Source organism: Bos grunniens, chromosome 15 (assembly GCF_055505025.1).
Source record: "Bos grunniens cultivar Pamir isolate PY7600 chromosome 15, Bosgru_T2T1.0, whole genome shotgun sequence".
Taxonomy (NCBI): Eukaryota; Metazoa; Chordata; class Mammalia; order Artiodactyla; family Bovidae; genus Bos; species Bos grunniens.
Genome location: NC_141179.1, coordinates 5,621,486 through 5,646,750, shown reverse-complemented (window position 1 = coordinate 5,646,750; position 25,265 = coordinate 5,621,486). Strand labels below are relative to the sequence as shown.

At 37.8% G+C, this 25,265-nt stretch overlaps 1 protein-coding gene across 4 annotated transcripts in view; it reads left to right on the top strand.

Moving 5' to 3' along the window:
- The window catches only part of DYNC2H1 (dynein cytoplasmic 2 heavy chain 1), a 393,081-nt gene that overhangs the window by 297,360 nt on the left and 70,456 nt on the right, over positions 1-25,265 (top strand). The window lies entirely within an intron of this gene.

The following is a 25,265-nucleotide window of genomic DNA, read 5'->3' as shown; positions in this document are numbered from 1 at the left end:
GTCTGTGTGCATGTGTGTGTATGCATCTTCCATAACAACTTCACTTTTGGGTGGGTCGTCTACACATGGTGGTCTCCCAGGAGTTCAAGTCTTATGTCGTCTAAGTCCAGGAGAAAGAATGCCTGTTTCCTGGCAACTCAAGCAAAAATCTTGGGATTAACTTTGCTTCAGACTGAACGGCTTGTGTTTTGTGCCTAGTCCTTTACTAGTTCTGTGGGCAGCTTGTGCAGAGGTCTCACTGGCTGGGGCTTAAGCCAAATGCATCTCCCATGGGAGAGATTCTGCTCCATCTGTAATACATATACTACAAGTAAGGGAAGGATACGTACCAAATAGAAACATCATAAGCAGAGGAAAAGAAAATCAACACATCTCTTGATGAGTGATTGGACCATTATAAATGACATTAAAATCCATGTTATTTCATATCTCTTGGATAAAAACAAAGCATTCAGAGTATCTTATGTAGATTCACTTTAGTTAATTTGGAGAATATAAACTTTGCAGAACCTGGCCTTTGGAAAAGATGTCACTAGGGCTCTATAGGAATTTAGAAAGAAAAAATGTGTTTTTTTTTTTTTGCCTGCTGTTTACCCTCAATATAGAGAAACTGATAGTCAACATAAAAGTCTTCTCTGTTTGAAAATAAAAGATAGTCTTCCTGGAACTGCCTGTATCTTACTCCCTAACATAAAAAAGATTTCTGTTTTAATTCAGACTGCTATAACAAATTAACATGGAATGGATGGCTTAAACAACAAATACTTATTTCTCACAATTCTGGAGGCTTGAAAGTTGAAGACTGAATTACTGTTAGATCTGGGGTCTGGTGAGACCTGCTTCCTAATTTGCTGATGGCTATCTTCTCGCTGTGTCCTCACAGGGTATAGAGGACAAACGCAAACTCTCTCCTGTCTCTCCTTCTGAGGACATTAATTGTATCATGAAGTCTCCACTCACTCTTACAACCCAGTTACCTCCCCCAGACCTCACCCGTGTAACCTAATTACCTCTCCCAGACCTTAGCTTCAGGACCATGACAGCAGGGTCTAGGGTTTCAACATACATATTTTGGGGGGATAGAAACTTTCAGCCCATCTTAAAATTCTTTATTCACATATACAAAAAGATCTATTCCAGGGGCTTTCTTGAAGATCCAGTGGTTACAACTCCCTGCTTCTACTGAAATGGGGGCAAGTTTGATCCTAATAAGATCTTGCATGCCACAGGGTATGGCCCCAAAAATTCAACATAAGAAATCAACAAATTAAATAAACTTTTTAAAAAATTTCAAAAAAAGATGTAGCAACTGTATGTTCCTCTTTTCTTTACCCTGGAAAAAAGAGTCTCAGCTTTGCATTGTGTTTTTTTTGTGTAGATTACTATCTCTATTAATCATTTGTTAATAATGTTAATTTGTTATTAATTTGTTAATAATTTTTTTCTTTTTTTAATTTGATTTTATTTAACTTTACAATATTGTATTGGTTTTACCATATATCAAAATGAATCCGCCACAGGTATACATGTGTTCCCCATCCTGAACTCTCCTCCCTCATCCCTCCCCATACCATCCCTCTGGGTCGTCCCAGTGCACCAGCCCCAAGCATCCAGTATCATGCATCGAACCTGGACTGGCAACTCATTTCATATATGATATTATACATATTTCAATGCCATTCTCCCAAATCATCCCACACTCTCCCACAGAGTCCAAAAGACTGTTCTATACATCAGTGTCTCTTTTGCTGTCTCGTATACAGGGTTATTGTTACCACCTTTCTAAATTCCATATTATATGCGTTAGTATACTGTATTGGTGTTTTTCCTTCTGGCTTACTTCACTCTGTATAATAGGCTCCAGTTTCAGTAATTTGTTAATAATTAATAATCTATTAATCAGAGTGGTGTAATACTGTTCTGTATGACAAATTGTAACTAATTTGTTTCCAATTTAAAGTAGATATATTATCAATCATGAAAGCATCATGACACAGTGAAGGAAACAGTGGTTAAGTGTTCTAAGAATTTTAAAATTACATTAATTAACTCAGTTAATCACCACATTAACAGTACGAGATGGTGCTATGTTAGCCCCATTTTAATGTGAGGAGCCTGGGGCACAGACGCATTATATAATTTAACCAGTCACACAATGAGTAATTTACACAGTCAGGATTTGAATCTAGACAGGTCTGATTGTCATAATAAATGTAAATGAATTTAAATTTATTTGTGAAAAGATAAATACTCATGAGAGTGTATATCTTTAAATCCAGCTCCATGCTGTATATGGGTAAAATGTATGGTATAGACAGTTACAGTTGCATCAAGAATAAGAGGAGACCAGTGATGCTGGAAGAACATGACTTGTATAGAAGAGAACAGTAAGTCCAGTGGAAGTGGTATACAACGAAGTATGGTAAAACTAAGGTTACATCAGATTTCTGAGGTCTTTAAAGCCAAAGAAAAGAGTTTGGATTAAATGTTATAGGAAATAAGAATATTTTCATGTAAATATAATGTAATAAAGAAGCTCAGAATGTGGCTTCCAGAATAGGTCGGCCTGTTTCATTCTTTTCTGCCAATTAATAGCTGTGTGACTTTGGACAGGTCACCTAAACCTCTTAAACTTTCTCTTGTGTCAGATGAGAATAATAAAGGGACCTACATCATGTGATTGTGAAAGTTAAATTGTTATCATGGATAAAGTGCTTGAGGATACTATGTGATATTAATGAAAAATATGAAAGGTAATGACAAATGTGATTTCTTGTTTTGTTTCTGCTGTTAACCATTTGAGTAATCTTTGACATACACATTCAAGAAAATGGATAAATTATTTTTATAACTGTAATGTAATATGGTTTACAATAGATCTTATTGAAAGATAGCCAAAAAAACCTAAATGGTTTTGTTATATGAAACATGTTCCTTGAATAACACCAAAGAATGATATTTTAGGGAAGGGTTCTAGATTATTAATTATTTATAACATTTCTTATCTTCACCTCAGCCCATTAAGCTCTGCTAAGTGTTTCTGTCCTTGATATAGGATTTGAGGACTTATTTCTTAAAAATATGTTTATGTAAGATATGTGCAATCTCATTGTTAATTATTGTGTTCTACATTACACTTTGACTTAAGAAATATAGCCTTTAAAATATCACTATTTTTAAAATATTTGTATAATTTGCCTGAAAGTGAATTTGTTAAAATTCTTTCTAAGGATAAAAAATGTGCTTTGTGAAGCACATTTAAATTATATCACATATAGTATCTTTGAAATATTTCAGGGTGTTTGGTAAAACTCAAATAAGGCAAGGCTGACTTTCACTGGGATAAGATCAGTTAAAATAGTTTCTGACATTTACTTTCTAATGCATTTTACCAAAAATTTGAATCTAGTACTATCCCATTTATTTCAGGATAAAAATTTAATGTTTTATTACATTTGAATGTGACAAGTTCTGAATTATGTGATGTGACTTAATGTAATTTAGGAAATAGTTCAGTACTTGACATTTTCTTTACAGTCTCTGAAATGACTGGAGTAAGAATTTTCCTAGGGAGAATTATGACATTTTTTCCTTGACACATTTCTGGTGATCTACTGAAACTTTTTTGTAAAAAAATCACCGTACTTATAATATGCTTGTTAGGACATGATATTGTAAAATATTGTTATTCTTCTTTTATGTATTAAGACATAGGCTTTTAATCATAATTTAGAAGATAAACAAAAGTTGGGAAGATACAACACTAAATTACCTCATCTTTCTTGCTAAATAATCACTACGTGAATTACCATTTTGCAGAAATTAATAGATTGTATTGCTTTAGAAAAGATTATTTTAATAGTATCCCTTTAAAGGCAGTGTAGGTATTTCCTGTATATTTCAGTCTATCTTAACGTATTAGGTGGTAACACTAAAGCTTTTTAATCTTTAAAGCAAGGAGTCACTCAACAGTACAGCAAAATTGCTAATAGATCTTGACTCATTAAGTTTCCAAACAACTGATGTTTAACCTTTTGTCAAATTAGTGACACTTCTAAAACTTGAAGGAAAGACCTACACTTTTAAAAAATACGCATACACACACACACACACACACACACACACACACACCAGCTTTATTAAGATTTCCTCTAAGAGTTGCGAGCTCCTCTGCTAGACAGGTTTTTCCTTTCACTCCTTTCTCTGCCATGGTCTTCTTTAAGCAGTGTCTCTCAAGTAGGGTCTCCAGACAATAACATCAGTATCATTTGAGAACTTGGTAAAATTACAGACTCTCAGGCCCCACCCCAGACTAACTGGTCATAAATTCTGAACATGTCGCCCTGCAGTCTGTGTTTTGTCAGTGCCTTGAGAGGGCCGGCTGCATGCCGAGGTTTCAGAAATGCTGCTCTGTAGACAGTCTCATCAGAAAGGGCAGCGGCAGGTGCTGCCTCTCCTTCATGCCATCCCCACACCACTGTCACCATCTGTGCTGCGACCTCCATTATCCATCTTCCAGTCGTTGGGGGAAAAGAAAAGATTAAATGGTTCGTTTTAAATGGTTGGAGATCTCATCTTTTCTTAAAGGCCCCCCTTTTCAAATTTACCTACCTTTATACAAATAAGTTCTAAGAAAAGTCACATACAAACTATTTTACCCAATGATAATTATTCATATTGAATAATTTGCAGTTGTCCATTAGAATGGAGTGGAAGCTTATGTTTCATGTAACACTGATTTTCTGCCTTTATCATCTCCCTTTTATTTCTGTTAGAAAACCAGAGCTGAAAGGGGTTGCTAACCTGGTAAAGCGTCAGAGCCCATACTGCAGTCCTGATGTTGTGTTTCCTGGCTCACTGTTCTTTCTTTTTCATCTCTCATTGAATGTTTTGTTAATTTGACCAGGCAGCTAAATGGTAGTCTTTATTATGAGAGGCAGTGATCAGCTTTATGAAGAACGAACTCCACATACTCATCTCCAAAGGCCTACCAAATATTAGCATAGAATTCCCCCACCTCCTCATTTCTAGCTTTACTTATAATGAAAAAATAATTAGATGTACTTATGTTAATAAATGGAAATCGGTTCCTGTTGATCTATGTAAGAACAAGGGGCCTTCATATACCCTATCCCTAACTTATAACCTTCATTTGCCATAATAGAATATACTTAGATGAACTTAGATGAAATGTAGAAATTCCTTGAAAGATACAAATTACCAAAGCTCAGTCAAGAAGAAATAGGTAACTTCTGTATCTTTCTATTAAGGAAGTTGAATTTGTTATTAAAAAACCTTTCCACAAAGAGAACACCTAGAATTCACTGGTGAAATCTAACAAAAACATAAGGAAGAAATAATATCAATTCTGTAAACTATTTCAGAAAATAGAAGAGGCAGGAATACTTCCCTGCTTTTTTGTGAGACTAGCATTACCTGATAATAAAACCTAACAAAGACATCATAATAAAAGAAATCTACAGACTGAGTTCCTTCATAAATATAGATACTAAAATTGTCACCAAGATTTTAGCAAATTGAATTCAAAATAACAGATAACCAAGTGGAGTTTATCTTAAATTTGAGTTAATGAAAAATCAATATTATTTACCGTTTTAATAATTAATTTTAGAAATCATTATTAATAGATGCAGAAAAGGCATTTGACAGAATTCAGCATCCAGTCATGACAAAACCTGTCACCAAACTGGAATTTTAGGAGAACCTTCTTAACCAGAGAAAAGGCATCTATGAACAAACTATAGCTAATATAGGAGTAAAAGACTGAATGTTTTTCTCCAAAGATTGGGCATAGGGTACTGAGGTCCTGTCTCACTGCTTTTCAGCATTTCATTGAAGGGGCTGCCTAGTGCACCATGTTAAGAAAAAGAAATAAAAGGCATGCACACTGGAAAGGAGGAAGGACGCCTGTCTGTTTTTGGCAGAGGATATGATCAACTACTCTCAGGATCTTAAGAAATCTAAAAGCTGTCTAAAAGGCTAAGAAGAGAGTTTAAGTAAATACATTAAAAATGTAATGTGTATCCTGGAAAAAAAACTATTGAAAACTGAAATGTAAAAGTATCATTTGTAATTATATCAGGAAGATGACATATCAGGATAAAATTGATAAAAGATTTGTAAAGATTCTATACACACTGAAAACTATAAAACACTGATGACTGAAACTTAAAAAGACCTAAATAAAGGGAAACATACACTGAAAGGGGTGCTGTGCTCACACAGCAGGTTACCCAGTGCTCTTGAGATGTTAGTCTTTTCCAGACTGATCCTGAAATTCCACACAGACACAATAAAAAAAAATTTTTAAATAACCTGTATAGAACTTTTTTTTTTAGTGATGGAGAATTTGATTCAAATAAAATGCAAAAGATCTGGTGTGCTGCTGCTGCTGCTAAGTTGCTTCAGTCGTGTCTGACTCTGTGCGACCCCATAGACAGCAGCCTACCAGGTTCCCCCATCCCTGGGATTCTCCAGGCAAGAATACTGGAGTGTGTTGCCATTTCCTTCTTCAATGCGTGAAAGTGAAGTCACTCAGTCATGTCCGACTCTTTGCAACCCCATGGACTGTAGCCTGCCAGGCTCCTCTGTCCATGGGATTCTCCAGGCACGAATACTGGAGTGGGTTACCATTTCCTTCTCCAGGGGATCTTCCCAACCCAGGGATTGAACCTGGGTCTCCTACATTGGAGGCAGATGCTCTAATCTCTGAGCCACCAGGATTCTTAATGGTATAAAGATAGATGTATAGCTCAGTAAAATGGAATAAGGAGTTCAGAAATAGACTCAGAGATAATCAGTTGATTTCCACCAAATATTCTAGGGCAATTAAATGAAGAAATGAAAATCTCTTAACAAATGGTAGTAGAACAATTAAATAGCCAAAAGCCTAATAATAATAATGCATATACCTGTACCTCCAAACGTATAAAAAAATTATCCCCAAATTGATCACACTGTTAAGAATTAACTGTTAAGAATGAAAAGTAAGCCACAGACTAGGAGAAAAGATTTGCAAGACATACATCCAACCAAAGAACGTGTATTTGTATGGAAATATTAAAAAGAAATCAATTCAAAAATGCAAAGACAAACATCCCAATGTTATAAATGAGAAAAAAGATTTGAATAGACACTTTATCAAGAAAATATACATATATTTACTTACACCAACATGACATTGGCCTAAATGAATTTATCACAGGAAACAATACAGAAAGTATCCATGAAATCATTAAATCTTAACGAATGTAAAAGCATAGAGTTTTTTATTGAACATTATTTTGAAATAAATTCCACAGAAGTAAATATACATTTGATCTGCTTTTATTAGATTTTATTAGATGAAAAAAATTTTAGACTATCACTTTATGTACTGAACATACTTGAAGATAAGCTTAATCATCTTTCCCAAAACTTCATTATAGATAGTTTTAATACTTGCAAGTGTATGTGTATGCCATGCTGGGGATACTGTGAGTCTGTTACATATTGGAATGACAGATATTGAACAACATTTGTTTTAAAATGTATGTACATTTTGAATAGAGTTTATCGTTCTCCACCAATAGCCATTTTCGATCATCAGGTGCCTCAAGGTGCCTTTAAAATTATTTTGGTATGCTAAACAAAACCATCCCCAAGAAAAAGAAATGCAAAAAGACAAAATGGTTATCTGAGGAGGCCTTACAAATAGCTGAGAAAAGAAAAGAAGTGAAAAGCAAAGGAGAAAAGGAGAGAGAGAACCAACTGAATGCAGAGTTCCAGAGAATAGCAAGGAGAGATAAGAAAGCCTCCCTCAGTGAACAATGCACAGAAATAGAGGAAAACAATAGAATGTGAAAAACTAGAGATCTCTTCAAGAAAGTTGGAGATACCAAGGGAACATTTCATGCAAAGATGGGCTCAATAAAGGACAGAAATGGTATGTACCTAACAGAAGAAGAAGAGATTAAGGAGAGGTGGCAAGAATACACAGAAGAACTATACAAAAAACATCTTAATGACCGGGATAACCACGATGGTGTGATCACTCACCTAGAGCCAGACATCCTGGAATGTGAAGTCAAGTAAGCTTTAGGAAGCATCACTACAAACAATGCTAGTGGAGGTAATGGAATTGCAGCTGAGCTATTTCAAAACCTAAAAGATGATGCTGTTAGAAGCACTGCACTCATACGGCAGCAAATTTGGAAAACTCAATAGTGGCCACAGGACTAGAAAAGGTCAGTTTTCATTCCAATCCCAAGAAAGGCAATGCCAAAGAATGTTCAAACTATCATATAATTGTGCTTATTTCACATGCTAGCAAGGTAATACTCAAAATCCTTCAAGCTAGGCTTCAACAGTATGTGAACCAAGATATTCCAGATGTACAAGCTGGATTTAGAAAAGGCAGAGGAGCCAGAGATCAAATTGCCAACATCCATTGGATGGGCTTCCCTCATAGCTCAGTTGGTAAAGAATCCACCTGCAACGCAGGAGACCCCAGTTCAATTCCTGGATCAGGAAGATCTGCTGGAAAAGGGACAGGCTTCCCACTCCAGTATTCTTGGACTTCCCTTGTGGTAAAGAATCTGCCCACAGTACGGGAGACCTGAGTTTGATCCCTGGATTGGGAAGATCCCCTGGAGAAGAGAAAGGTTACCTACTCCAAAATATTTGAATCACAGGCGGCACGAGTGGTAAAGAACCTGCCTGCCGATGCAGGAGACATAAGAGATGCAGGTTTGATTGCTGGGTTGAAAAGATACCCTGGAGAAGGGCCTGGCAACCCACTCCAGTATTCTTGCCTGGAGAATCCCATGGACAGAGGACCCTGACAGGCTATAGTCCATAGGGTTGCAAGGGTCGAACATGACTGAAACAACTTAGCATGTGTGCATGAGTCATACCAGGTCCAATCTTTGGGGATATTTGTTAAACCTAAAATATTTCCCTGGTAGCTTAGTCTGTAAAGAATCTGCCTGCAGTGCAGGAGACCCAGGTTTGATTTCTGGGTTGGGAAGATTCCCTGGAGAAGGAAATGGCAACCCACTCCAGTATTCTTGCTTAGAGAATCCCATGGACAGAGGAACCTGGAAGGCTACAGTCCATGGGGTCACAAGAGTCAGACACGACTTAGCGACTAAGTCATTATTGGATCATAGAAAAAGCGACGGAATTCCAGAAAAGTATCAGCTTCACTGACTATGCTAAAGCTTTTGACTATGTAGATCACAACAAATTGTGCAAAGTTCTTCAAGAGATAGGAATACCATACCACCTTATCTGTCTCCTGAGAAACCTGTATGCAGATCAAGAAGCAACAGTTAGAACAGGACATGGAACAACAAACTGGCTCAAAATTGGGAAAGGAATATGACAAGGCTGTATATTGTCACCCTGCTTATTTAACTTAGCTGCAAAGTACATCATGCGAAATGCCATGCTGGATGACTCACAAGCTGGAATCAAGATTGCCAGGGGAAACATCAGTAACCTCAGATATGCAGATGGTACCACTCTAAAGGAAAAAAGTGAGGAGGAACTGAAGAGTCCCTTGATGAGAGTGAAAGAGGAGAGTGAAAAAGCTGTTGTAAAACTCAACACTGAGTAAACGAAGATCATGACGTTCAGTCCCATCACTTCATGGCACATAGAAGGGGAAAAAGTGGAAACAGTGGCGTATTTTATTCTCCTGGGCTCCAGAATCACTGTGGATGGTGACTGCAGCTAAGAAATTAAAAGATGCTTATTCCTTGGAAGAAAAGCCATGGCAAACCTAGACAGCATATTAAAAAGCAAAGACATCATTTTGTCAAGGAAGGTCCATCTAGTCAAAGCTATGGTTTTTCCAGTAGTCATGTATGGATGTGAGAGTTGGACCGTAAAGGAGACTGAACACCAAAGAATTGATGCTTTTGAACTGTGGTGTTGGAGAAGACTCTTGAGAGTCCCTCAGACGGCAAGGAGATCCAACCAGTCAATCCTAAAGTAAATCAACTCTGAATAGTCATTGGAAAGACTGATGCTGAAGCTGAAGCTCCAATACTTTGGCCACCTGATGTGAAGAGCCCACTTATTGGAAAAAACCTTGATGCTGGAGAAGATTGAAGCAGGAGGAGAAGGGAAAGACAGAGATAAGATGGTTCAATGGCATCACTGAATCAGTGGACAGGAGTTTGACTAAATTCCAGGAAAGAGTGAAGGACAAGGAAGACTGGTGTGCTGCAGTTGTGGGGTCACAAAGACTTGAACACGACTTTACAACTGAATGGCAACAGTACTGTCATCACAACAGCTCTGTGTTTGACAAATTACCCACTTTGTTTTATTTCCTTGCTTGTCTTCTTTCTTTCTTTCTTTCTTTCTTTTTGGTAATTCTGCATTTAGTTAAATTTTTGTGCTAATAATGTCAGGATTCAAGCCCTAAAATGAACTCAATTTCAAGTTGTTACTGAATGATATATAAAGAACATTCTGCAAATGTTTATTGACCCTCTACCATGGACTCTCTATACCATGCTGGGCCCTGGAGATAGGAAAAAATGCACAGGGCATGGTTTCTGTATTCAGTGAACTCAGTGTGGGTAACAAATAAATTATCAAGCACACAATACTGCCATAGACTCAGGAAGGAAACTGGTTTCTTCTTTTCCTTTTGCATGTTTTCTAATGAAGTTTTTAAATTGTGCCAGTATACATATATAATTGATCATTTGAATCATTTTAAGTGTACAGTTCAGTAAAGTTAAGTACATTCATGGGGTTGTGCAACCAATCTCCAGAACTCTTTTCCATTTTACAAAATGGAATGGAAACACTATCCACTGAATACCTTCTTGTTCCCCCACCACCCAGCCTCCAGCAGCCGCCATTCTACTTTCTATCCCTATGAAGTTAAGTATTCTAGGTGCTTCATATAAGTGGAATCATAGTTATTTGACTGGTTTGTATCACTAAGCATATTATCCTTAAGGTTCATTCATTTTTAGCATGTATATTTCCTTTCTTTTTAATGCTGAAAATTTTTCCATTGTACATATATGAAAATGGTTCCTAACTTAAGGTGGTTTATACTTTAGGATGGTGCAACAGTGATATATTCAATAGAAACCATACTTTGAATTTTGATCTTTTCCCTGGCTGGCATACATGGTACTTTTCTCTTGAAATGCTGGGCAACGGCAGTGAGCTGCAGCTGTCACTCAGCCACACAGTCATCAGGGTGAGCAACCGATACAGTTCAGTCATTCTGTACCCATACAGCCATTCTGTTTTCACTTTCAATGCAGTACTCCATAAATTACTTGAGATATTATATACTTTATTATAGAACAGGCTTTGTATTAGATGGCTTTGCCCAACTGAAGGCTAACGTATGAGTTCTGAGCACTTTTAAAATAGGTTGGGCTAAAAGCTACGATGTTCAGTAAGTTAGGTCCATTAGATGCATTTTCGACAGGATATTTTCAACTTGGAGTGGGTTTATTTGGACAAGACTCTTTTTGGGTCAAGTTAGTTCTGTGTCAGATTTCGTTTGTCCATTCATTCATCAATGGATTGCTTCTACCTTTCCAAACTTTTTATATAACTTAGTGTAATCTCTTATACATATTTTATAATTTTTAATGAAAGTGTGAAAGTGAAAGTCACTCAGTTATGTATGAACCTTTGTGACCCCATGAATTATACAGTCCATGGAATTCTCCAGGCCAGAATACTGGAGTGGATAGCCTTTCTCCTTTCCAGGGGATCTTCCCACCCCAGGGATCAAACCCAGGTCTTCTGCACTGCAGGTGGATTCTTTTCCAGCTGAGCCACCAGGGAAGCCCAAGAATTCTGGAGTGGGTAGCCTATACCTTCTCCAGGGGATCTTCCCGACCCAGGAATTGAACTGGGGTTTCTGCATTGCAAGCAGATTCTTTACCAACTGAGATATCAGGGAATTTTTAATGGGAAACTGAAATTACATGTCCTGAGAAAACAAATAATATGAGACTTTTAAAAGAAAAGACATAAATAAAAGGATTTTTAAAATAACACATATTTGAAAAGAAAGTAGTTCAACTAATTAAATCTCTTGGATCTGAAAGTTCTTCGTTGGTTCTGGTGATGGTTTATAAATTGTTTCCCGGGTAAGAAAATTGAAATCCTTGGTGCTAAATAAAGGTCTTAGAAAGATTAAATCAGAATGTATTCTCTTTTATCACAAGCTATCTTCTGAGTTGTACTTTCTCTTCTGTATAGAAGGTAAGGGTTCTATCATTAAAGTGCTTTACTCTGAAGCTATATTTATCCTTCTGAAAAATATTCTCTCATGATGTATATGTGTATGAAATGGATTTTAGCTAATTTAATTAATTGTAGAAAGTTGTAAGTTATGAGTAGTTTAGGAGTTCGTGATAAACTGTACATATGGGTTAAGCACTTAATATAAAATTGAAATCACAGTGAATTATATTTTTGTTTTTCCTTTTTTCTTTCTCCTTTTCATTAAAATATGCAAACTGAATTCTTTTCTTTCCACATACTGTGAAATCCCAATGCAACTTCTAGTGCTCAAAATAAATAGCAATTACAAAGCTTGCTCCCTGTTTCAGACCCTGCAATAAGCTTGAATCAAGTGAGAGTCAGTTCATTTCCGTACACTATAAGCCAGTGTTGGCTTAACTTCAGCAGTGTGCGGATGATGGATTACCAGTATCCCACTCAGGTGTGAGGGCCAGCACATCAGTTTAATCTGTAGGGTAGAGTTTGTCAGTAGGAGAGACAGTTACATTATTAAATGAAAAGGTAAAAGAGTTACTAACGGTGGTCCTTTTTTTTTTAAGTTCATATAATATACATATTAAGGTTGCAGAGTGGAAATCAAACATCGAAGATTACATACTGGAATGTTTTCTGGTGCAAGTTACTTAAGCTTTCTCTACCTTAATTTACAGTAGTAAAGAACCCGCCTGCAATGCAGGAGACTTGGGTTTGATCCTTGGGTCAGGAACCCCCTCCTGGAGAAAGAAATGGAAACCTATTCCAGTATTTTTGCTTGGGACATCCCATGGACAGAGGAGCCTGGTGGGCTACAGTCCATGAGATCACAAAAGAGTCAGACACGACTTAGCAATTAAACACCACCACCTTAGTTTCTAAGTGTTCCTAGCAGGAATAATAAAACTGTATCCATCTCAGAGGGTCCATTTGAAGTCTAAAGGGCTAATGTAAGTAAAATGCTGAGAACAGGCCTGCACTCGTAAGTGCTGCAGAAGTGTTTCTGTTGTTATCCTTATTCTCACTGATGCATGTCCCCTTTGATTCATGCCTGTATTACACTACCTTCCAAATTCACCTCTCTGACTTCAGTTTCCTCACTCTAGTGCCTGTTGTCCCTACTTCTACTAGGATAATCTTTCTAAAATCCAAATATGATTATGTCACTTCCCTAATTAATGTTCAGTTTTATCATCGCTTTCTAGACTAAGCTCCTCAGTATTAGTATTCAAAAGCTTCTGGCCATCAGCCTAGTTCACGCCTGTCTTTTTTATTAATGCCCCTTCCTTTTCCTGCTTTCCATGTCTTTCTCTACTGTATGCTGTGTATCTTTTGAGTCTCACCCAAAGCGTTGTCTCCTCTAGAAAGCCATTCCTGACTTGCCCTTATGCACAGTGTGGATTTGGTGTACCTCACATCCGTGTTTCACAGGCACAGTGCTTATCATTATCAGGGAACTCACTGTATTGTCTGTAGTTGCCTTCTTTCATTATCCATCTCCACCTCTAGCACTAGGATCGTGTTATATCTGTATCCCCAGGACCTAACAAATGATTGACAAATAGCAGCTATTTAACAGATGATTGCTGAGTTATCAATTAATTGATTGATGCTTGAAAGAGTCTGCTCTTATCCTGTTTTGGTTTTATGACATCTTTCATGAAAAACATGGGATAACAAAATTAGAGTTAGACCTTGATTCAAGTTCTCTACCATTTAGATTTATTTAAAAAGTTTAGTTAATTAAAACTACTCTGAGCCTTAGTTTCCCCATTATTAGAACTTTAATTCCCAATGCGTGATTGTCTTATATTGAATCTTCCCAAGGCTAGGAGCAGCCTTTTGCAAAATAAGCGCTCAATTCCATGTACTCCCCCTTCACCAATTTCAGAAATATATTGACCTTCCACCCCTAACTCGTTGGAGCAGTTTTTCAAAGCTACCTGAAATGCTGTCTCCTGGGCTGTAGTTCTCATTTTGCCACAAATAAAGCTTAACACACAACTCTCACGTGGTGTATTCTTTTTCAGTCGACAGATCTCAAATGTTGCCTTTGTACAGTACAGAAATATAAAATACATTGGAGGCAGTATTGATGCTGCAGACAGACTTTAGAGTTAGATTACGTGGGTCCAAATCTTAGACTTGTCATTTACCAGCTCAGTGATTTTGGACAGGCTATTCTCTTTGTTTCTGTATTTTTTCCTCTGTGAAATGGAAATTATAATAGTATCTGCTTCTGAGGATTATTGTGAGGAGTATATGAGATGATGCCCATCCAGCACTTAGCACAGATACTAACACATTAATGGTTGTTTTAAACAGTCCTGTCCAGTTGTCTGCCTTTGTCAAAATTCAGTACAACTTTTAAAACTTAACAGATACTTCCTTGATTAAGTCACTGTTCCACTAAGCTCCAGAAACATGTTATAAAGTCATTTTTAAAACACCATTAGGGAAGATGGCAGAGGAGTAGGATGGGGAGAACACTTTCTCCCCCACAAATTCATCAAAAGAACATTTAAACGCTGAGTAAATTCCACAAAACAACTTCTGAATGCCAGCAGAGGACATCAGGCACCCAGAAAAGCAACCTAAGTCTTCGAAAGGAGAGAGAAGAAATACAGCTCCACTCAACAGGACACCGACACAAGCTTCCCTAACCAGGAAACCTTGACAAGCCACCTGTACAAACCCACACAGAGCAAGGAAATGCCACAATAAATAGAACTCCGCAAACTGCCAGAATACAGAAAGGACACCCCAAACTCAGCAATTTAAACAAGATGAAGAGACAGAGGAATACCCAGCAGATAAAGGAACAGGATAAATACCCACCAAACCAAACAAAAGAGGAAGAGATAGGGAATCTACCTGATAAAGAATTCCGAATACTGATAGTGAAATTGATCCAAAATCTTGAAATCAAAATGGAATCACAGATAAATAGCTTGGAGACAAAAATTGAGAAGATGCAAGAAAGGTTTAACAAGGACCTAGAAGAAATAAAAGAGAGTCAATATAAAATGAATAATGCAATAAATGAAATTAAAAACACTCTGGAGGCAACAAATAGTAGAATAACAGAGGCAGAAGATAGGATTAGTGAATTAGAAGATAGAATGGTAGAAATAAATGAATCAGAGAGGATAAAAGAAAAACGAATTAAAAGAAATGAGGACAATCTCAGAGACCTCCAGGACAATATTAAATGCTATAACATTCGAATCATAGGGGTCCCAGAAGAAGAAGACAAAAAGAAAGACCATGAGAAAATACTTGAGGAGATAATAGTTGAAAACTTCCCTAAAATGGGGAAGGAAATAACTACCCAAGTCCAAGAAACCCAGAGAGTCCCAAACAGGATAAACCCAAGGCGAAACACCCCAAGACACATATTAATCAAATTAACAAAGATCAAACACAAGGAACAAATATTAAAAGCAGCAAGGGAAAAACAACAAATAACACACAAGGGAATTCCCATTAGGATAACAGCTGATCTTTCAATAGAAACTCTTCAAGCCAGGAGGGAATGGCAAGACATACTTAAAGTGATGAAAGAAAATAACCTACAGCCCAGATTATTGTGCCCAGCAAGGATCTCATTCAAATATGAAGGAGAAATCAAAAGCTTCTCAGACAAGCAAAAGCTGAGAGAATTCAGCACCACCAAACCAGCTCTCAAACAAATACTAAAAGATATTCTCTAGACAGGAAACACAAAAACAGTGTATAAACTCGAACCCAAAACAATAAAGTAAATGGCAACGGGATCATACTTATCAGTAATTACCTTAAACGTAAATGGGTTGAACGCCCCAACCAAAAGAGAAAGACTGGCTGAATGGATACAAAAACAAGACCCCTACATATGTTGTCTATAAGAGACCCACCTCAAAACAGGGGACACATACAGACTGAAAGTGAAGGGCTGGAAAAAGATTTTCCATGCAAATAGGGACCAAAAGAAAGCAGGAGTAGCAATACTTATATCAGATAAAATAGACTTTAAAACAAAGGCTGTGAAAAGAGACAAAGAAGGTCACTACATAATGATCAAAGGATCAATCCAAGAAGAAGATATAACAATTATATATACACCCAACACAGGAGCGCCGCAATATGTAAGACAAATGCTAACAAGTATGAAAGGAGAAATTAACAATAACACAATAATAGTGGGAGACTTTAATACCCCACTCACACCTATGGATAGATCAACTAAACAGAAAATTAACAAGGAAACACAAACGTTAAAGGATACAACAGACCAGTTAGACCTAATTGATATCTATAGGATATTTCATCCCAAAACAATGAATGTCACCTTTTTCTCAAGCGCACATGGAACCTTCTCCAGGATAGATCACATCCTGGGCCATAAAGCTAGCCTTGGTAAATTCAAAAAAATAGAAATCATTCCAAGCATCTTTTCTGACCACAGTGCAGTAAGATTAGATCTCAATTACAGGAGAAAAACTATTAAAAATTCCAGCATATGGAGGACGAACAACACCCTGCTGAATAACCAGATAGAAATAACAGAAGAAATAACAGAAGAAATCAAAAAAGAAATCAAAATTTGCATAGAAACTAATGAAAATGAAAACACAACAACTCAAAACCTGTGGGACACTTTAAAAGCAGTCCTAAGGGTAAAGTTCATAGCAATACAGGCATACCTAAAGAAACAAGAAAAAAGTCAAATAAATAACCTAACCCTACACCTAAAGCAACTAGAAAAGGAAGAAATGAAGAACCCCAGGGTTAGTAGAAGGAAAGAAATCTTAAAAATTAGGGCAGAAATAAATGCAAAAGAAACAAAAGAGACCATAGCAAAAATCAACAAAGCCAAAAGCTGATTCTTTGAAAAGATAAATAAAATTGACAAACCATTAGCCAGACTCATCAAGAAACAAAGGGAGAAAAATCAAATCAATAAAATTAGAAATGAAAATGGAGAGATCACAACAGACAACACAGAAATACAAAGGATCATAAAAGACTACTATCAACAATTATATGCCAATAAAATGGACAACGTGGAAGAAATGGACAAATTCTTAGAAAAGTACAACTTTCCAAAACTGGACCAGGAAGAAATAGAAAATCTTAACAGACCCATCACAAGCACGGAAATTGAAACTGTAATCAAAAATCTTCCAGCAAACAAAAGCCCAGGTCCAGACGGCTTCACAGCTGAATTCTACCAAAAATTTAGAGAAGAGCTAACACCTATCCTGCTCAAACTCTTCCAGAAAATTGCAGAGGAAGGTAAACTTCCAAACTCATTCTATGAGGCCACCATCACCCTAATACCAAAACCTGACAAAGATCCCACAAAAAAATAAAACTACAGGCCAATATCACTGATGAACATAGATGCAAAAATCCTTAACAAAATTCTAGCAATCAGAATCCAACAACACATTAAAAAGATAATACACCATGACCAAGTGGGCTTTATCCCAGGGATGCAAGGATTCTTCAATATCCGCAAATCAATCAGTGTTATACACCACATTAACAAATTGAAAAACAAAAACCATATGATTATCTCAATAGATGCAGAGAAAGCCTTTGACAAAATTCAACATCAATTTATGATAAGAACTCTCCAGAAAGCAGGAATAGAAGGAACATACCTCAACATAATAAAAGCTATATATGACAAACCCACAGCAAACATTATCCTCAATGGTGAAAAATTGAAAGCATTTCCTCTAAAGTCAGGAACAAGACAAGGGTGCCTACTTTCACCATTACTATTCAACATAGTTTTGGAAGTTTTGGCCACAGCAATCAGAGCAGAAAAAGAAATAAAAGGAATCCAAATTGGAAAAGAAGAAGTAAAACTCTCACTGTTTGCAGATGACATGATCCTTTACATAGAAAACCCTAAAGACTCCACCAGAAAATTACTAGAACTAATCAATGACTATAGTAAAGTTGCAGGATATAAAATCAACACACAGAAATCCCTTGCATTCCTATGCACTAATAATGAGAAAACAGAGAAATTAAGGAAACAATTCCATTCACCATTGCAATAGAAAGAATAAAATACTTAGGAATATATCTACCTAAAGAAACTAAAGACCTATATATATAAAACTATAAAACACTGGTGAAAGAAATCAAAGAGGACACTAATAGATGGAGACATATACCATGTTCATGGATTGGAAGAATCAATATAGTGAAAATGAGTATACTACCCAAAGCAATTTATAGATTCAGTGCAATCCCTATCAAGCTACCAACGGTATTCTTCACAGAGCTAGAACAAATAATTTCACAATTTGTATGGAAATACAAAAAACCTCGAATAGCCAAAGCTATCTTGAGAAAGAAGAATGGAACTGGAGGAATCAACCTGCCTGACTTCAGGCTCTATTACAAAGCCACAGTTATCAAGACAGTATGGTACTGGCACAAAGACAGAAATATTGATCAATGGAACAAAATAGAAAGCCCAGAGATAAATCCACACACATATGGACACCTTATCTTTGACAAAGGAGGCAAGAATATACAATGGATTAAAGACAATCTCTTTAACAAGTGGTGCTGGGAAAACTGGTCAACCACTTGTAAAAGAATGAAACTAGAACACTTTCTAACACCATACACAAAAATAAACTCAAAATGGATTAAAGATATCAATGTAAGACCAGAAACTATAAAACTCCTAGAGGAGAACATAGGCAAAACACTCTCTGACATACATCACAGCAGGATCCTCTATGACCCACCTCCCAGAATATTGGAAATAAAAGCAAAAATAAACAAATGGGACCTAATTAAACTTAAAAGCTTCTGCACATCAAAGGAAACTATTAGCAAGGTGAAAAGGCAGCCTTCAGAATGGGAGAAAATAATAGCAAATGAAGCAACTGACAAACAACTAATCTCAAAAATATACAAGCAACTCCTACAGCTCAACTCCAGAAAAATAAATGACCCAATCAAAAAATGGGCCAAAGAACTAAATAGACATTTCTCCAAAGAAGACATACAGATGGCTAACAAACACATGAAAAGATGCTCAACATCACTCATTATCAGAGAAATGCAAATCAAAACCACTATGAGGTACCATTTCACGCCAGTCAGAATGGCTGCAATCCAAAAGTCTACAAGCAATAAATGCTGGAGAGGGTGTGGAGCAAAGGGAACCGTCTTACACTGTTGGTGGGAATGCAAACTAGTACAGCCACTATGGAGAACAGTGTGGAGATTCCTTAAAAAACTGGAAATAGAACTGCCTTATGATCCAGCAATCCCACTGCTGGGCATACACACTGAGGAAACCAGAAGGGAAAGAGACACATGTACCCCAATGTTCATCGCAGCACTGTTTATAATAGCCAGGACATGGAAGCAACCTAGATGCCCATCAGCAGATGAATGGATAAGAAAGCAGTGGTACATATACACAATGGAGTATTACTCAGCCATTGAAAAGAATACATTTGAATCAGTTCTAATGAGATGGATGAAACTGGAACCCATTATATAGAGTGAAGTAAGCCAGAAAGAAAAACACCAATACAGTATACTAACGCATATATATGGAATTTAGAAAGATGGTAACAATAACCCTATGTACGAGACAGCAAAAGAGACACTGATGTATAGAACAGTCTTTTGGACTCTATGGGAGAGGGAGAGGGTGTGGAGATTTGGGAGAATAGCATTGAAACATGTATAAAAAATAAAAAAATAAAACACCATTAGGGACTTTAGCCATCTATCTCTTTTATTGGTTGCTAATGCTCTTTAGGATAAAGAATATACTTTATTCATTTTTTATTCCCTCTAATCTTCTATCATATCACTATCATTTCATATTTCTTCCATCATACCACATGTTTTTCAGTGCTAAGTCATGTCTGACTCTTTAGGACCCTGTGGACTAAAGCATACCAGGCTTCCCTGTCCTTCACTGTCTCCTGGAGTGTGCTCACACTCATTTTCATTGAGTCAGTGATATTATCCAGTCTCATCCTCTGTCATCCCCTTCTTCTCCTGCCTTCAATCTTTCCCAGCAACAGGGTCTTTTCCAATGTCAGCTTTTCACATCAGGTGGTCAAATTATTGGAGCTTCAGCCTCAGTCCTTTCAATGAATATTCAGGATTTCATTGAGGATTGACTGATTTGATCTCCTTGCTGACCAAAGGAATCTCAAAGAATCTCATATCACAGATACTGTTATAATTCTCTACATAGGGTTTAACACTATGTCATCTTTTTCTTATAATACAGTTTTGCTTTTATCCCCCAGTAAAATGTAGGTTCCATAAAAGCAAGCACCTTATAATGCCTGCACCTTATAAGCTCTTAGTAAATGCTGAATGAATGGACAATGAGGATTTAAATATTTATGGAATGAATGTATTACATCAGACACTAATATATGATAGCTCTGTTATTATCTATTGCTGCATAATAAATTGCCCTAGAACTTAGTGACATAAACAGCAAAACTTTATCACATCAGTTTCTGTGAGTCAGGAATCCAGGTATAACATAGCTGGGCATGTTGTTTTAGGGTCGCTCACAAGCCTTCAGTCAGGTGTCACCAGGGCTGCAATTGCTGGAGCCTCTCGGAGCACATGTGGGAGGGCTATTGGCAGCCCTCAGGCCCTCACTGATTGTTGACTGGACAAACCAGTTCATTGCTACATGAGCGTTCCATAACGCAGCTCACAGCATACAACTTTTCCACTTCAAGTGAACAAGGAAGAGATGCAGAGAAAGTGAGCTAGACAGATGTCACAGTATTTGTAACCTACCCTCAGAAGTGGCTTCTCATCACTTTTCCATATTCTTTCATTAGAAGCAAGTCCCCAGAAGCAGTTCATACTCAAAGTGAGGGAATTTCACAAGGATGGACATGAATACCAAGTGGCAGGGATCATTTGGACCAATCGCACACCACAGTAACTTTTTGTCTCTAATAAACTCCAAAGGAGCTATCTTTCTATAACAGGAGAAGCATAAAACTGAGACTGTGAAAGCCTGATCTATCAGCTATCTATTGCTGTGTAATAAACTACCCTGAAGCTTAATGGCTAAAAACAAGAGCAGCCATTTATTTGGCTCATGCGTGTGCATTTTGGGCACAATCTGGTGCAGTAGATTAGTCTTTTCTCCATGTGACACCAGCTGAAAAAGCTCATCTTAGAGCTGCAGGATCTACTTAGCAGGCGCTCAGTCACAGCACTGGCTAGTTGGTGCCGATTATTGGCTGGTACTCATCGGGACTGATGACTAGAGGCCTTGGTTGCTCTCTAGATGTCTCCACTTGGGCCTCTCTGTATGTACTGCTTGGCTACCTCACAACATGATATATTGGTTCTAGCAGTGTATACCCCAGGAAAGAGGACATGAAAGATGTGAAGTTGTTAAGGCCTAGATCTGACAACTTACACAGTGCCACTCCCCCTCATTGTATTGGTTAGGGTGTCAAGGGCAAGAGGACACAGACCTCACCTCTCAATGGGAAGAGTGCCAGGTTATTTGGGGGCCATACTTTGAAGCTGCTGCAGTCTGCCCTCTGGGCACAAATTGTTTGCCTTTCTCCCCCGTGTAAAATGCAGTCATCTCCTTTTAAGTTTCCCTAAATGTCTCATTCCATTCCAGCCTCAGGCTCAGGCCAGATGTCATCTAGATCAGGTGGAAGGATGGATGAGGCTTCTTAGGTCTGTTTCCTCAAAAGCTCTTTCTCAAGTATGGTTCTCACCTGAGGACCTGTGGACTGCACAGATAAGTTATCTATCCCCTACAAATCCAATACAAAATGTTAAGATGCTGCTACTGCTAAGTTGCTTCAATCGTGTCTGACTCTGTGCAACCCCATAGACGGCAGCCCACCAGGTTCCCCCATCCCTGGGATTCTCCAGGCAAGAACACTGGAGTGGGTTGCCATTTCCTTCTCCAACGCATGAAAGTGAAGAGTGAAAGTGAAGTCGCTCAGTCGTGTCCAACTCTTAGCGACCCCATGGACTGCAGCCTTCCAGGCTCCTCTGTCCTGGAAGGATTTTCCAGACAAGAGTACTGAAGTGGTAGGACAGGTAACTGCAATAGTCATTCTCACTTAAAAAGTGAGGAAATAGGAGGCTCATGTGTCCTTAGCAATTCAGAAATCCAAGCAAGCTTATGTCTTCAGTTGTTTTGTTAGGATTCCATGTTGCTCACTGGGTATGACTGTCCACAGCTCTTGGCTTTGAGCTGCTGATCCTTGCCTCTTAATTATGCATACGTTTTGGTAAGATGGAGCCATGTTTGCGGCTGAGTGGTTTTCTCAGCCTGCTTCTTGCCTATAGCGATTCTGGGGTTCTAAATTCTCTTTTAATTGCTCTCTCTTTTCGCCATTAATCCCAAACAGATGAAGCTTAGAACAGTTTTCTTAAAATCTTAAAGAGTTTGACTTTCACTTGAGATTCACAACATTAGACAAAAGCCGTGACCATAAATCTCATCATGACAAGTCTTTCTTTCTACCTTAGGCTTCTTGTGCATTGGCTGTGGCACAACACCCTTAAGATTTGCTGAAGCTTTTTTGCTTAAGAGTGTCCAGGGCATGACCTTTAGGTGCTGAGAGTACTTCTGTCTGTCTGGGATTGTTTCCTCCTTTTAAATTCTCAAAGTCCCTTCAGATCAGATCAGATCAGTCACTCAGTCGTGTCCAACTCTTTGCGACCCCATGAATCACAGCATGCCAGGCCTCCCTGTCCATCACCAACTCCCGGAGTTCACTCAGACTCACGTCCATGAGTCAGTGATGCCATCGAGCCATCTCACCCTCTGTCGTCCCCTTCTCTTCCTGCCCCCAATCCCTCCCAGCATCAGAGTCTTTTCCAGTGAGCCAACTCTTCGCATGAGGTGGCCAAAGTACTGGAGTTTCAGCTTTAGCATCATTCCTTCCAAAGAAAACCCAGGGCTGATCTTCAGAATGGACTGGTTGGATCTCGTTGCAGTCTAAGGGACTCTCAAGAGTATTCTCCAACACCACGGTTCAAAAGCATCAATTCTTTGGCGCTCAGCCTTCTTCACAGTCCAACTCTCACATCCATACATGACCACAGGAAAAACCATAGCCTTGACTAGACAGACCTTTGTTGTTTGTCTAGTAATGTCTCTGCTTTTGAATATGCTATCTAGGTTGGTCATAACTTTCCTTCCAAGGAGTAAGCGTCTTTTAATTTCATGGCTGCAGTCATCATCTGTAGTGATTTTGGAGCCCAGAAAAATAAAGTCTGACACTGTTTCCACTGTTTCCCCATCTATTTCCCATGAAGTAGTGGGACCGGATGCCATGATCTTCGTTTTCTGAATGTTGAGCTTTAAGCCAACTTTTTCACTCTCCACTTTCACTTTCATCAAGAGGCTTTTGAGTTCCTCTTCACTTTCTGCCATAAGGGTGGTGTCATCTGCATATCTGAGGTTATTGATATTCCTCCCGGCAATCTTGATTCCAGCTTGTGTTTCTTCCAGTCCAGCGTTTCTCACGGTGTACTCTGCATATAAGTTAAATAAACAGGGTGACAATATACAGCCTTGACGAACTCCTTTTCCTATTTGTAACCAGTCCCTTATGCCTCCACTATTCTCTTAGAAGTCCTTTAGGTTTCCACTTATATTCTTCTGAAGGTCCTTCCAGCTTCAGCCGACCACCTAGTCTCAAATCCAAAGCCATGTGTTTTAGGTTTTTGTTAAGGTAGGATCCTACTTCTGGAGACCAAAGAACTTTAGCAGTTAAGTCTTACTGTACAACAGATTTCACCAAAAGTTAGTAGAGTAAAACATCATAATTTTCAAAAAATCATTTAAGCTTCCATATCTGAAATTTGGGTACACCTTGTTAGAGAAAGCTTGTGTCTTCCACTCCGCTCACTCATGGACTGGCAAATCAGTGCTGCCCGAGAACTGGGAAGCTCAGTTCATCTCCACATGGAACTCTCCACAAGTTGGGCTTCACAGTATGCTGGACAGACTCCAGGGTCAAGAATCTCAAAAGACAGGTAATAATAAGAAACTAATTCCTTAAGACCTGGACCTGGTAACTGGCACCCCATCACTTCTGTTACATTCACAGGACTCTTATTTCAGGAGAGCAGACTTCGTCTTCACAGGCAGTGTCAGAGGTTCTGGGGTCATGTCTTAAAATTACCACATCTATATGCAGTCCTGTAAATGTAGCAGAAGTGATGGCAGAAATCAACATTGTTAAACAGTTATCCTCTGATTAGAAATAAATTTTAAAAAATTTAAACATAAATAAAACACCACACTTGTTTCAGTTCACAGCACTTAGCTACATATTCCTAAGAAAGATTACTTCACTCATTGAGAGTATTGAACTAGATGTTTTCTAAGATCCTTTCCACTGTAAGATTTGTTATCTTATAATTTCTATTTTCCATACATTGTTGATATACTCTAGTGTGGGTTAGTTGTTCAGCTATGTAATCAGACAGTGTTTGGGGTTAAGAAATTGATGGCTTCTCCTTATTATTTCCACTTCAGAAAAGTAAATATTAAGTTTGAATGACATTTGCATAATATTTGGATAATATATAAAACTCTAATGGGGCTTCTCTGTTGGCTCAGACTATGGTAAGGAGTCCACCTGCAATGCAGGAAACCTGGGTTTGATCTCTGGGTTGGGAAGATCTCCTGGAGAAGGAAATGGCAACCCACTCCAGTATTCTTGCCTGGAGAATCCCATGGACAGAGGAACCTGGTTGGTTCCAAAGAGTTGGCCATGACTGAGCGACTAACATAAGCTTTCACAAAGAAGGTGTATTGTAATGAATGTATTAATGGAGAATGCCAGTTAAAAGAAGATCAGATATTTAAAAGATAACTTTTTAGAAAGCTTTTAATTATAATATTTATTTTCTTTTTATTCTCTTTTTATAATATATCTTGGTGTGCTTTGGGAGATAAAATTTCCATTACAATGCTTTTGTTATAATTTAAA